Source organism: Cavia porcellus, unplaced genomic scaffold, assembly GCF_034190915.1.
Source record: "Cavia porcellus strain 051 isolate PalLab524CR breed Dunkin Hartley unplaced genomic scaffold, mCavPor4.1 scaffold_1, whole genome shotgun sequence".
Classification (NCBI taxonomy): Eukaryota; Metazoa; Chordata; class Mammalia; order Rodentia; family Caviidae; genus Cavia; species Cavia porcellus.
In genome coordinates, this window is record NW_026947484.1 from 47908705 (window position 1) to 47924377 (window position 15673).

At 37.5% G+C, this 15673-nt stretch overlaps 1 long non-coding RNA gene across 2 annotated transcripts in view; it reads left to right on the top strand.

Moving 5' to 3' along the window:
* Positions 1–3367, top strand: part of LOC134475838 (uncharacterized) — a 29824-nt gene extending 26457 nt beyond the window's left edge. For both annotated transcript variants that reach the window (XR_010047126.1, XR_010047128.1), the window contains exon 6: positions 227–3367. This is a non-coding gene — a long non-coding RNA (uncharacterized LOC134475838). The remainder of the gene's footprint in view (positions 1–226) is intronic.
* The last annotated feature ends 12306 nt before the right edge of the window (positions 3368–15673 follow it).

The following is a 15673-nucleotide window of genomic DNA, read 5'->3' on the forward strand; positions in this document are numbered from 1 at the left end:
ATGAAAAATGTTGAGTACTAAGGGAAAAATCCCTCCCAAATTTAGTCTGATATGATTCATCTTTTAATTTTTACAGTGTTGGAGATCAAACCCATGGCCTCTGGCATGCTAGGGAATCACTCCAATACTAATAATTTCAAAGGTTTTTATTTGCTCTTTGTGCTTTAGTTTGATAATTTACCAATGTTTCAGATTTTTTTTCTAATTTTTCTTTGTTTTCCCTAAGGTGATGACTCTGCATGGTGACCTTTGCCAGGTCCTTGAAGAAGAGGAGTGTTTCCTGGGGCTCCATGGTGCTCCTTGGCTTCTCCTTAGTCTTTGCTGCTCTATGCAGAGATGACCCCTTCTCTTTCACCTGCTGGAATCTGTGGCCAAACACTGGGCACCTTCTTCCTGCTCCTGAGGGCTCTTGGGCCTCTCCACTGAGCTGAGTGTTGGTACCCCTCGAAGTCTCCCTGTATCCTGATCGGTCCTCAGTCAGGGATCTCTACCCTCCGCTCCACAGTGTCTTCAGGGCTGTCACAACAGCTGCCATGGGCTTGCCTGATGGCTGCACTCTGCATGGATACGTGGTAGTCTTGACCTTGTAGGCAGCTTTCAAATCACACTGCAGCCAAGGGAGCTCCTAAGGGCAGAATTTCCTTGTGTTTAACCCATTGCAACCTTTGTGGGGTTTTCTCTCCAGTGTTGTTTTAGGAAGTGGGGGAAAGCCCTTACACCACACTCACCTCCTGTCACCAGGCCTCTAGCGCGTTTCTCTCTTTGGGAATTTTGTTGGGTGGGAAGTGGTCATCACACACCACCTGATCTTCCTATCACACAGCTTTCTGCTTGGCACCCTCCCTTGGTTAGAAGGGTCTGGCTTTCTCTTTCCTTGATATCATGAGTTTGGGTTTGCTTTAGTAAAGCTTCTACTAAACTCATGCAAGCAGATCCAACTTGTGGTCTATGAATTGGACATGTTGTGTTACAATAGCAAGTTAAAAAGGAAGCTTTGTTACTTATATACATTACTTATATGCATTAACTGCAAGGTCTGATAAAAATATAGTGAATGTTTAAGTAAAAATTTTATTATTGCAGAAGACACACAGACATGAATTCCCCCTTCAAACACACTTACCTCATCATTCGTTCTGCCTTCAGAAGCAATTCTGAGCATCTGTTTTTAGTGCCTGCCTAGATGGACTGAATGTCAAGACATTTATGGCAATTTTCATCACATGAAACTATTACAGTGTGTTCTTATCCATCTTACTCATTGGCTCTGGCATTGTATGACCTCCGGCTCTTTCCCCAGAGTCAAAATGATCATGAAGAGTAAGCATTTTGAATCAGTTCACAACCTTGAGCAAGACACGACAGCACAATTAAAAAAGCAAAATAAAAGGACTTCTAGAGCGAGACCTCTGTCAGGACATATTGAGAAGGTGCTGTTTGCAAATCAGAACACAGACCCTCATCAGACCTGGACTCAGCTGCTGCTTTGGTTTTGGACTGAATCACCCTCCAGAAACTAAAAGAAATAAGTTTCAGTGGCTTACTAAACCACCCAGCAGCTGATATTTTGCTATAGTCGTCTGAACAGACCAAGACACTTAGCACATGTTGAGCATGATCTTCAATTGGTGTCTTAGAGATGGTTGAGCTCAGATCCCTGGGTTTTTCTAGATTCATTCTCCAGACACAAGTCTAATCTGTTTTCCCACCTCACATCCTTCTACTGGACGCTCAACTTCCTCAGCAAACCGTTAACCTCTGAGTCCCAGCTTCTCCATTTCCTAAACCCCAGATAAACTTACCCCCTCCCCCTGAGATTTCAGCCAGAGAAACCTTTTAATATTTTCACCCCACACTCAGAGAAGTTTTCTCTAGGTGTATGTCTTTCCTGCTGTCTCTCCATCAACTGTTTAACCCCTGCTCTGTATTAAATTTCCTCTTTGATGTACTAGATCCGTTTCAGGTTTCCTGCCTGGTTGTGACTGGCTGCTCTCCAAGGGAGAGAAAGCCCTCTTTATAATCTGCTTAGGGATGAGCACGCTGAAGCTTGTGAAGGCCAAGTTAGAAGCCCCGATCTGACAGCCAGGGAGCCAGGGAAGACAGACTGTGCCAGCGAGGGGAGGCCTTACAGGCCACCAGTTAAGATTATCCTGCTGGAGGTGGAGACTGGTGAAGACGGTACTCAGAATTGACAGGAGCAGAGCTACATTTGGGAAGCTCTTGATGGAATTGCCTCTGTCCAGACTGCCTCTGTCCAAGCAGATCCAACATAAAAAGATGCCCCAAAATGTCTCTGTAATCCCAGCTACCTGGGAAGCCAAGAGAAGATAATCAGGAGTTCAAGGCCAGCTGGGACAACGTGGTGAGACTGTCTCAAAAACAAAACAACAACAAAAACCAAACCAAAATAAAACAAAAAACAAGACACCAAAAAATCTTGATTATAGGGGCTGGGGATTTAGCTCAGTGGCATAAGCACCTGCCTTGTAAGCAGGCGGTCGTGAGTTCGATCCTCAGTACCGATAAAAAAAAATCTTGATTATATCTTGATTGCTATCTTTTTTCTTCTTTGAGTTGTGGGCTCTTTTTGTGCAGAGTTAGCTAAGAATCACGTCACTAATGAAAAGTCTTCTGTACATCTGCTGGATATATTGCCACATGCCTAGTTAATCCCTTTAAATATGCTGTTTTTGTTCCCCTGTATGTCTGTGATCATCTGTAAATAGTTTTCCTCAGGGTCCTTTGGGCCAAAAGGGCTACCAAATAAATCTATGGGACATAGATTACTCACGAGAATAGAAGATTTACTCTACATATTTACACAAACAAATGAGGTAAAATGATGTTTTAATGTTCACTTAATTATGTCTTGTAGACATGCCCAAGATACTACATTCATTTCTAAAAATATGGGCTTTGTGTGTGTTAATGTGCTTTTGCCACAGAAGCATTGTTTTTTGATGTATTGAGGTCCAGCCAGTTTGTAATGCCCATTGATCTTATTAAGTATGTCAGTAAAATCAACTCTACATATTTGTGGGTTCAGTATCCATAGATTCAACCATGATGGATAGAAAATGTTTCAAAAATATTGCATCAAAATAAATATGTACAGATTTCTTTTTTTTGTCATTAACCCCTGAACAAAACAATTTACGTATCATTAGGGGTAAGTAATTCAGAGATAACTAAAGAATACAGGATGATATACGTAGGTTATACCCAAGTGCTGTGCCATTTTATATAACGGATTTAGGCATCTATGGCTTTTGGTGGTGGAACCAACTGATCCCTTCTGGGCCCCTAAGGACAACTGTATTTACTATCCTTTAGTTTTTTTGTTTGAATAAAAGCTGTGTTCACACAATTTGTAGACTGTCTTTCTAGCCTTTTCCTTTGTACTCCCCACTATATTTTGAGCTTTTCTACTTTTCTAAACTGGCATAGGATTAGACCAAATTCAGGAACTGATAAATTTGCAAAATTGTAAAGAAGTGAAAAACCATGTCTCTACTCTTTTAATGCTTGTTTGCATGAAAAGATTTTGTGCTTTCCATTTTTGATCTTTCCTTTGAGAAGCTGCATGTAGAGCAGGTTACAGACTTTGCAGTTTGACCTTGCATACATTATTTAAACTCATGCCCTATATTTTAGGCTGCTATGAACATTAATGGAGTTCATGCGCATGAAGCAGTGGGAGTTGTCCAGCTTGTAGCATTACTCACCCTTCTTTCCAACTCCAGCATGAGCCAGATACGACTTGATACTGGAAACTTATTCTTACCATACAAGTTTACAAAGGTGTGAGCAATGACATATTTAGGGGCCAGTAAAGATAACACTACAGGGCAGGGCTCATCCTCTTATCTGGGAGCAATGAACTATTAAGTTTCATTTGAGTGGACTATAGCTCCTTTCATTTTTCCTGCAATTGAAATAGGAGTCTGTGCGTTCCAAGTTATCTATGGTTATTCATGTGAGGAAGGCAAGTCTCCAAAACTGGGGATAAAAGAGGGATTAATGAAGGAGTCGGAACCTGAGTGCTGGGGTGTAGGTTGCAGCTAGGGGAAGGGTATTGGGGGGAAGCCTCCTCCTAGACTGATTCCTCAGTGGGACTCTTTCTTTTCCCAGTAGCATCAAAAACAAAACGGTCTACTTTTTGAGACAGGGTTTTGCTATGCATTTTAAACTGACCTTGAATCACTTTGTAGCCCAGGCTGGTACAGCAGTTCTCCTGCGTCAGCCTCCTACGTGGTGGGATTACAGGTGTGCACCGCCATGCCCCACAGAGGCTGCCTATTTTTAAACCCTCTGGTACCACCTAAAATTTATGATCAGAGGTCTTTGTTCTAGCCTCCTACAGAGCACAGTATGGTCTATAATTGTCTGTTCCCTTAAGGAAAACAAACATGCACTTTTAAAGGGTTTCTTAAATTTAAGAATATCTGCTGATAGCCGGGTGAGGTGGTGCACGCCTGTAATCCCAGTGTTTAGGAGGAGGATTGCTATGGGTTTGAGACCAGTCTGGGCTACAAAGCAAGTTCAAAGCCAGCCTCAAATGGATAGTGAAACCCTGGAGAGAGAGAGAGAGAGAGAGAGAGAGAGAGAGAGAGAGAGAGAGAGACAGAGAGAGAGACAGAGAGAGAGACAGAGAGAGAGACAGACAGAGAGAGAGACAGAGAGACAGAGAGACAGAGAGACAGAGACAGAGAGACAGAGAGACAGAGAGACAGAGACAGAGCCAGAGCAGGGACTTAAAGCAGAATTGTGGGGCTCTCATTCGTTCTTCCTTGTCTATTGTTGTCTCTCATTTTGTGCCTTCTATGATGGCTCTAAATTCTGTCCTCTGGCTCCTCACACCAGGAAGGCAGGTTTCCTCTTAGAGTTCTGGCCACCCTGCTGAGGTCAGGCTGGTACCTTCCTCTAGGCAGAAATTGTAAGGCGTGGGGAGACCACTTCCTGCCAGGTTTTCCTGCAAGGTGCCCCATTGCTGAGATTCTGGCTGCTTTTTGCTCACTCTACTGGGGCTGCAGGTACTTTTCTTTTTTATCTTGCTTTTCTTTTTTTTTTAAGTAAGTAATTTTTTTAGAATTTAGAACTATTATCTGTGAGTTAGGTGTTATGATTGATGAAATTCACTTGGCCATGGACAGAAAAGGAATCCTTGTATTTGATCTAAAATTAAAAATTCATTTTCTGAGTTCTTAATTTCATTTATTATATTTTATCAGTCTTAAAACGTCTAATTGTTTCAATGCTGGATTTAGCCACTAAAATTCCCAATATTGTTTTAACTCATGGACTATGTTAACGATGACTACTTTAAAATTTGTTTTTGATATTTTTTTATCTGAATCCATTATGGATTTTTAAAATGAAATAATATTTTCACCAAGAGCAGACATTGGAAGAGGTGGATACAGTCTGTTTCTCAATCTTACTCATCCCATTTCTTTGTTTTTCCTTTCCACAATATCTTTAAAAGAACTGTTTATTTTTACCTTTTCCTAATTACCTTAATTCAGTTTTTAAAATTAAATTCAGTCTGAATCGGTGTTCTTTCTTAGCCCCCAACAGCTGTTTCTTTACATTACCAGTGACCTCTGTGTTGCTAAACCCGGTGGTCAGCTGTCAATCCTTGTTTTATTTGATCTGTCACTGGATTCTTCCTTCCTTCTTGAAACACGTTTTAAACCTGTCAGAGCACCCCTTTACTGTTTTTCTACTGTCAGTTCCTCCCCTCTTCTCTCTTCTCTCCCCTCTCCTCTTTCTCATACTGGACTGGCTCGGTTCTGAATCCTTGATCCGCTTTTCTTACTGCCTTGGTGATCTTAGCCTATCTCATAATTTTAATGCCATCTATATTTTGTAACTCTAAAAACCTGTATCTTCAATCCATATCTTTCTTCCAAACTCTAGATTGATGTATTGTGGTTTCTACTTGATATTTACACTTGTGTGTAAAATGGACACCTCAAACTCAGGATCCAAAGGTGAGCTCCTGTCCTTTCTTCTAGAGCAATTCTACTTAGAGATTTTTCATTTAAGTGCATGACATATTCCTTATTTCAGTATTTTGAGTTAAAATTCTCTCTTTTTAAAACAGAAAATTTAGCAAAGATAATTTCTGATGTCTTCTGGTACTGATGTCTTCTGGTAGAGAGGATTTCTAGTCATAGCATTATCAGTATACCATAGTTTCATTAAGATTGAATGATTCAAGTCAGGTTTGCAGTCCCTATAGGGGTTATGTATGGTTCACACCAAAGAGTATGGTTCTTTTGTGTCACTCATGAAAATCTTAGTGTCTCTTCCTGTGAGCCCTCTGTTATCACGGTCCCACGGATGTATTGAAGCTGTGAGTTCCTCTATCTCTTTATGTTCTGGAACTGGAGGTTTGTGGGTTAAACTAACAAAATACATTTAGGCAGGAAGAGAAACTTATTCATCTGTTCAGTGTGCACCCACACAGGAGTGCTCGATGCTGAGGAAATAACTCAGAAGGAAAGTTAGAATTTGGAATTTATGTACTCAAGTTAACAGGGAAAAAGGAGAGGGAAGAAAAGCCTTCTGAAGGAAGCTTTAATTTTCTTTACAAATGACAAACAGAATTTGGGGGGGCAACAATAAATGCCAGGTAAGAAAGCTTGTGATGTTTTTGTATACAAGTGTGTCTGGTCTTTTCATCTCCTTCATGGCCAGGAAGCCCCTTGAAGAGGGAATTTGTGGTAGCTCTTATTGTTCAGTGGGGATAGATTGCTTGAAGGAGGGATTTATGGCAGTTTCATTTCTCAGAAATTTATGCTTTGAGTCAGATTAAAACGTTACAGAGAACATGAAATGAAAATGAACATCATTTTCTTTTTGCAACTGTTGAACCTCAAATACATCCACCTTTGTATCACTTCTGAGACTCTACAAGGGACCCCACAAGGTTTTTGTTTAACTACTCAGCTTCAGAGATTCTGTTTCTAGAATCAGAAAAATTTAAAAAGAAGCCCCCAAATACCTCACTGGATATTGATTTTTTAACCTTCTCTCTGTAAGATCTCCAGAGCCTTTCAACAGATTAAAATGAATATTTCTCATACCTTTTTTTTGTTGTTCTCTGCAGGAATTGGTTTGAAAATGACCTACTTTGCCACTACAAGAAGCAAAAATATTTTTAGGTATCATTTGAAGGGATCAGGAAAGAATAACACACATCGTCCTCAGGCTTGCAGGATCCCTTTATATCTCTAGCTGCTAGCTACCTCCAGAATCTACAGCCTGTCATGTTTAAATACATTGTTTGAGCTTCTTAGTCTCTGTGTCAGTCAACTTGGAGTCAGCATAAATATATCCTCAGTTTCATTTAGGACATAATCACTTTTCTTCTTTGCTTACCTCCCACTGTAAGCTTGCAACACAGGGGTGAGACTTGAAAAACCACTTGGTCATGCTTGGGGCTGTTGAACAAGCTGATCGGACAGTGCAATGTATGAGGTTATCACCTGCTTCTTTTCCTCCCTTCCCAAGGCAATCTCCATGGCCTTCCATTTCTGCTTGCTATCTTTCCTCTGCTGAACTCTGGTGGCTACTATTCTCTGAATGCATTCCTTTAATCTTACCATTTTTGGGGAATCTTTTTCCCTTCTATCTGTGCATCAGTTCTTGTGGGTATGCTTTAGAATATGATCAATAAATCATTTTGGATGTTATTATTAAGTTTATTTTAAGAAGACCTATTTTATGACTTGGTTCCACCTGCTATTTTTGCTATCTCCTGAAAGCTGCTTGCTTTGAAGAAATGGTCTCCCCTCTACCTCCTGCTATTGGCTTTCTAAAGTGACACTTTCCCAAGCAACCCAATTTCATTTTCATTGCCACAAGTTTCATCTTTTCAAACTTGTCAGTTATTTTTGTTTGAAATGGATTAGGATATGTCTATATAAATTAGTTTTCATAAGTCTTATATTTAAAGTAAAATTTTAGAGAGTCGTGTCTTGCTGCCAAATAACATTTTCTTCCTTATGTATGAGCTAGAAAATCATTATTATAAAAATATACAGTGTGTCACTATGATGCTGTAAGTAAGGTGCTTGTTTTTTGGAGAAAAGTTATTGAACTGGATCTAAGATTCTGTAATAAAGATTATCTCTTCCTAGATAGTTGTAGTTCAACATCAAGATGTTGCTACTTGGGGTTGGGGATTTAGTTCAGTGGCATAAGGGCCTGCCTTGCAAGCAGACAGTCGTGAGTTCAATCCCTGGTACTGATAAAAACGAAAAAGACCAAAAAAAAAAAAAAAAAAAAGATGTTGCTACTTTCTGAAATAAGTTGCCTTTTTCATTTTAATTGCATGATCCAGTTATTTTAATATATTGACAGCAAAGTGTTTTTTGTGTAGTATTTTGTATGAAAAGTAATAATTATTGGCCCCTTATCAAGTATAATACTACTATTATAATGTCTTGTTTTCTTCAAAATAGCTGTTCTATCACAGATAATAGAATCAAACAAACCAGGATCCAACTAATGAATGCAAACATTATAAGGCTTCAAAGCAATGTATGGGGAATCATGATTACCACATACTTTTATGTATTCTTACCATTTCTTACACTAGGGAGACTAGACGGTATTTACACATGTGAGTTTGATTTATTTCGCTTATGAGTATGGTCTCAAGTTGAGTCCATTTATTTATAAATATCTCAATGTGATCATACTTTATAACTGAGTAGTCCTCCACTGTATAAAAACACCACAACTTTTTTATCCATTCCTCAGTTAATGTACAATTAAGTTGTTTCCAAGATCTGGCTATTACAAATTGTGCTGCTATACACATGGGTGCACACATATCACTGTGGTATGATGTTTTCAGTTCTTCTGGGAATATGCCTAGAAGTGGAACAGCTGGGTCGAATGGGACTTCTAATCCCATCTTTTTGAGGAGTCTCCAGACTGATCTCCACAGTGATTGCATCACTCTACACTTCTACCAACAGTGCAGAAGAGTTTCTTTTTCCCCATAGTCTCTCCAGCATTTATTGTTGCTAGTTTTCTTGATCCTGGCCATTCTTTCTGGAATGAGATGGAATCTCAGTGTGGTTTTAATTTGCATTTCTCTAATGAACAATGATGATGAGCTTTTTTTCATGTATTTATTTGCCACTTGTATTTCCTCATCTGAGAACTGTATTCATCTCAGATGCCCATTTTTGGATTGGATCTTTGAATTTTGGGGGTCTGATTTTTTAATTCTTTATATTTCAGACAGAAGTCCTTTGTCTGAGGGACAGTTCACTAAGATTTTTTTCCCAGTTTGTGGGTTTTTTTTCACTATGCTGGAGATTTCTTTTGACATGCAGAAACTTCTTAATAAGATGTGATCCCAGTTATTGATTCTGGGAAGTATTTCCTGTGTGGGTTGATTCCTGTTCATGAATTCTCTACCTACCCCTATGTCTTCAAGATTTTTACCTAATTGGCCTTTCAATGGATTTAGTGTTTCTGTTTTAATATTTAGATCTTTGATCCATTTAGATTTTAGTTTAGTATATGGTGATAGGCATGGGTCTAGTTTTAGTTTTCGGTATTTGGAGAGCCAGTTTTTCCAACACCATTTATTAAAGAGACCGTTCTTCCAGTGAACCTGTTTGGCCCCTTTATCAAAGATAAGGTGGTTGAGCGTGTTTGTAGTTGTGGTTGAATCTTCTAATCTATTCCATTGATCTTTGGCTCTGCTTTGATTCCAGTACCATGTTGATTTTACTACGGTTGCTTTGTAGTATAACTTCAAGTCAGGGATTGTGATGCCTCCTGCCTTGCCTTTGCTGCTTCGAATTGCCTTTGCTATTCTAGGTCTCTTCTGGTTCCAGATGAATTTTAGGAGTGATTTCTCTAGATCTATGAGGTATGTTGATGGTATTTTCATTGGGATTGCATTGAATCTGTATAACAGTTTTGAGAGGATGGCCATTTTTACAATATTCATCCTTCCTAACCATAAACAAGTGAAGTCTTTCCATTTTCTGAGATCCTCTTCAATTTCTTTTTTCAGGGTATCATAATTTTCCCTGTATAGATCTTTTACTTTCTGAGATTAATTCCTAAGTATTTTATTTTTTTGGATGCTAGTGTGAAGGGTGTGGCTTCTCTTCTCTCTCAGTGATTTTGTTGTTAGTGTATAGAAATGCTATTGATTTTTGAGAATTGATTTTGTATCCAGCTACATTGCTGAATTTATTTATTATATCTAGGAGTCTTTCAATGGAGTTTTGGGAGTCTGCTATGTAGAGTATCATGTATTCTGCAAATAATGATAATTTAAATTCTTCTTTTCCTATCTTTACCCCTTTATTTCTCTTTCTTGTGTAATTGCTCTGGCTAGTATTTCCAGTACTATATTAAATAGGAGTGGTGATAAGGGACATCCTTGTCTTGTGCCTGATTTTAAGGTAAAGGCCTTCAGTTTTTGGCCATTTAGTATGATACTGGCTGTTGGTTTGTCATAGATCATCATTGTCATATTGAGATAAAGATCATCTATTCTATTTTCTGTAAAGTTCTTATCATGAATGAATGTTGGACCTTATCGAAAGCTTTTTCTGCATCTATAGAAATAATCATGTGATTCTTACTTTTGGCTTTATTGATATGGTGGACTATATTTAATGACTTACATATGTTGAACCATCTCTGCATGCCTGGGATGAATCTTACTTGGTCTTGGTGTATAATCTTGATGATTTGCTGCATCCTATTTGCCGATATTTTATTGAGGATTTTTGCATCTGTGTTCATTAGGGAGATTGGCCTGTGGTTCTCTTTTTTAGTTGGGTCTTTCTCAGGTTTTGGTACTAGAGTAATATTTGCTTCCAGAAACGACTTAGGAAGGATTGCTTCCCTTTTGATTTCATTGAAGAGTTTGAGGAGTGTTGGCATTAAGTCTTCTTAATATTTCTTGTAGAATTCCACAGTGAATCTGTCTGGGCCTGGGCTCTTCTTTGTAGGTAAGGACTTAATTCCATTTTCAATTTCATTAATAGAAATTGGGTTATTCAGCAGTTTTACATCTTCTTGACCCAGCTTTGGTGCTTCATATGTTTCTAGGAATATGTCCAATTCTTCTGTGTTATCAAACCTATGAGAGTAGAGGTTTTTGAAATAGGTGTTGATGAGCTTCTGTATTTCCACAGAGTTTGTAGTGATTTCACCTTTTTCATTCTTTATTGCATGAATTTGAGCTTTTTCTTTCCTTTTAAAAATAAGGTTGGCTAGGGGCTTTTCAATTTTATTTATCCTTTCAAGAACCAACTCTTTGATTCATTGATTCTTTGGATTGTTTTCTTAGTCTCTATTGCATTAATTTCTGCTCTGATTTTTATAATTTCCTGTCCTCTTTTGGTTTTGGCTTGACTTTCTCTTCTTTTTCTAGATGTTTGACATATAACATGAGGTTGTTTATTTGTATGCATTCTGTTTTCCTGATGTGGGAACTCAGTGCAATAAATTTTCCTCTGAAGACTGTTTTCATTGCATTCCACAGATTCCGGTAAGTTGTATTTGTATTTTCATTTTCTTGTAGGTATTGTTTAATTTTTCTTTAATTTCCCCTGTAACCCACTGATTGCTCAAGAGTGTATTATTCAATTTCCATGTATTCTAGGGATTTTTGCAGTTTCTTTTATCATTAATTTCTAGTTTCATGGCACTGTGATCTGATAAATTCATGGGATAATTTCAATTCTTTTGTGTTTAGTTAAATATGTTCTGAGAGCTAATATATGGTCTATTTTGGAGAATGTCCCATGTGCTGATGAGAAGAATGTATATTCTGATGTTGTTGGATGGAACACTCTGTATATGTCTATCATGTCCATTTGTTCACAGCTGTGATTCAGTTCTGTTATTTCTTTGCTGACTTTCTTCTGGTTGATCTGTCCCTTGGTGTCAAAGGTGTGTTAAGGTCTCCTGTGATAATTGTGTTATTGCTAATTTGATTTTTTATTTCTATTAATACTTGCTTTATATAATGGGGTGCTGTGGAATTTGGCGCCTATATATTCAAGATAGTTGTCTCTTCCTCTTGACGTTTTCCCCTAACCAGTATGTAATGACTTTCTTTATCTCTTAGGATCATTCTTGGTTTGAAGTTCACATTGTCTGCAAACAGAATAACTACCCCCTCTTTTTTTGGGTTCCTGTTGCATGAAGTATTGCTTTCCATCCTTTGACTTTCAGTCTTTGAATTTCCTTTTGAATTAGATGGGTTTCTTGTAGACAGCATATGGTTGGATATTGGTTTTTGATCCATTTTGTTAGTCTGTTTCTTTTAATTGGTGAATTGAGACCTTTTACATAAATGGTTATAATTGTTATATATTGGTTTTTTGTTGACACGTTGTCTTTCTGCTGTTGCTTCTTTATCTTTCCATTTTGTTTGTCTACCTTGCTTCATGGTTTTTTTCCTATGTGTATCTAGACCGTCTTTCAGTATTTTTTGCAGGGTTGTCTTGGTGATCATGAAGTTGTTCAGCTGTTTTTTGTCATGGAAGTATCTTATTTCTCCATCCATTTTGAAGGACAGTTTTGCAGTGTACACCAGTCTAGGTTGAAAATCATTTTCCTTTAGGATCTGAAATACTTCACCCCATGCTCTTCTTCTTCTTCTTCTTCTTTTTTTTTTTTACCCCATGCTCTTCTTGACTTAATTTTTTGTGTTGAGAATTCTGCTGTGATTCTGGTAGGTTTTCCTTTATAGGTGATCTGTCCTTTCTCTCTGACAGCTTTTAATATTCTATTCTTATGTTGGATTTCTGGGATGGTGTTTATTATATGCCTGGGTGTAGTTTTATTTTGGTTATGGCTACTTGGAGTTCTATATGCTTCACTAATCCTAATGTCAGTTTCTATTCTCATGTTTAGGAAATTTTCAGCTATTGTTTCTGTAAATAGCCTCTTGATATAATTTGTGTTGTCCCCTTCTTTTTAATTTATCCTTATCTTATTTTTTTCTTTTTTTTTATTTAAAGAAAAGGAAACAAAAAATACATGGAGATAAAAAAGGGTAGAAATAATACAAACTTACAGAAAAACAAATGGTAAGAAATTGCTGGTTGATAAGTTACACATTGTCATCTTAGAAATAGCTGTTCATGTTATAGAATTAAAGTATTTAGAATGACATTCAAAAAGTGACACTACAAACCATTCTGCTCTATGATTGAACAAAAGCTCAGTAATATGGTTATCAGTCCTACACATTTGTTTTACATCTCAAAGAGGATAAGATTAAACATATCAAAACAGAACAAAGCAGTTAAAAAACAATTTAAATAAATACAGATTTTGAAGCAAGTCCACTGGAGATCTTCATTGTCTATCTAATTGTCTCTAGTTCCTTACAAATAGTTGTCCCCATCTTCACCCACTTTATATACTTATTGCATATTATAGAACTAATCAAATCATTGGAGGTTTTTTAGGTCCTCAAGTTCCAAATTAGGGAAGACAATAGTAACTACCATCGCATCTCTCATTCTCTTTGTGATAGCTGTCCTCATCTCTACATATGCTGAAATTGAACTCAAGAAACCAGTCCAATGTCATACTAATCAGCGAACGCTAGTATTGCTAGAATTTATATCATAATGCTACAAAATTAGCCTCGGGTTTCTTAGCGTCTCTTCCTCAGAGTATCTGTTCATTACATCTTGCATTATATAATCTGTTCCCATAAATAATTTTAAAAAAACCCCATGTGTGAATTTCTACATATATATCTATCCTCTCTGTATTATAGGGAATACCAAATCATAGCAAGACAGCAAAACAATTTCCTAGAAAAACATGCAATGGATAAGACATATAAGACCACAATATAGATGATCTTCCATAGTTACTATGTTTTCTCTTGTTATTTTCAATAGATTTGACCACAACACTGGCTTATTATAGTTAAACATACTATCACCTATTTTTATAAAAACTTAACTTTGACAGCATTGTAGGATTTGAGAGCTGTTACTAATTCATACCAGTATGGATATCCTTTACATCTTGTCATCCTCAGAGTAGTTGCCTCTGCTTTTAGGGTTGATACTAACAAGCATACCAATTTCAAATAAAATCAGCCAAGGCCAATCCATAGTCTTATGATTCAGATTCAATTAAGATCAGTCAATGTAAGTATTGCAGGATTTCAGTTTAAGTTAATAGGAAAGTAAGGATAGTTACCATGGTATAACCTGCTATTTTTGGGTCAAGATGTCTGTGCCCTCAAATCTGACATGAGTGGACAGACCAGCACAAATTAAATTCAAACTAAATATGGCAATAAGACTACTGTGTCTTTTAAATCCTTATACACCATTAACAATAACCTCTGCCTTTTTTATAGAGTTTCAGAGCTGTCTATACTAAGACTATAGCTTACCGTCTCTGCTTCATGTCTGCTACTCCACTTTTCTGCTATAATTTGTCCACCTTATTCCCTCATTCCACTGTCTGCCCCGTTCACTGAGGCCTCTCTGCCACTGTTGCTGGAATCCTGGTATCTCTTCCTCTCTTTCTCTGTAATGTCCTTCAGCACTCTCTGTAGGGTTGGATTGGTGGCCACGAACTCCCACAGTTCCTCCTTGTCTTGAAAGTATCTTATTTCTCCATTAATTTTGAGAGAGAGTTTTGATGGGTATATGAGATTCAATTGCATATTATTTTATTTCAGGACTTGGAATATTTCTCCCCACTCCCTTCTTGACTTAAGAGTTTGTGTTGATAAGTCTGCTGTTATTTTGATAGTTTTCCCATTGTAGGTAATCTGCATCTTTTCTCTGGCTGCTTTTAATATTCTGTTCTTTTGGTGGATTTCTGGAATCTTGATTATTATATATCTAGGTGTAGATCTGTTTTGGTTGTAGGTAGCTGGTGTTCTGTATGCCTCTTTTATCTGGATATCATTTCTTTTTGCTTTACATGGGAAATTTTGCTTTAATATATCTGTGAATATTCTTTGTATTTCATTTTTGGTTGCTCCTGCTTCCTCACTCACATTCTTTATTCTTAAGTTATGTATCTTTTTGTCATCTTCTAGTTTTTGAATTGCTTCTTTCTGGTTCCTTGTTATTTTTAAGAGGCTTTTTCTTTCACGATCATATGCCATAAATCTCTCTTCAAGTTTCAGAAGGCTGTCTTTAGTTTCTGTCAAGGCATTTTGCCAGTGTTCAATGGAGTTTTTAGTTTCCTGGTATTCTCTTTGGATCTGTTTCATGTATTCTAAGTTATGTTTAAATTCTTCTTCAGAAGTTTCTCTTTCTTTTCTGATTTCCTCAGTTCTTCCATCTGTGTTCTCTTGGGCGGGGCTTGTCATTTCTTTAATTAATCTCTTTATATCTTGTCTCACTTGGATCAGGAGTACAGCTTTAAATTCTTCTATGAGATGATGAAGGTACTTTTTAATTTCGGCTGATGCTGTGTCGAGCAATGGATGTTTACTCTGCTTGTTCTCTTCAGTGTTTACTTCTCCTGGGCTTATTTTCTCATGTTGGGCAGCTGGAGATTTTTTTTTAATTTTTATCTCTTGTCATGTTTCTGGTTTCTTTCAGACTGTCCTGGGGTTCTCTGGCCCTCTCCAAATTGCTTAGGGCCTTTCAGAAGCATGCTGACTTGAGTTTTTGCTCTCCTC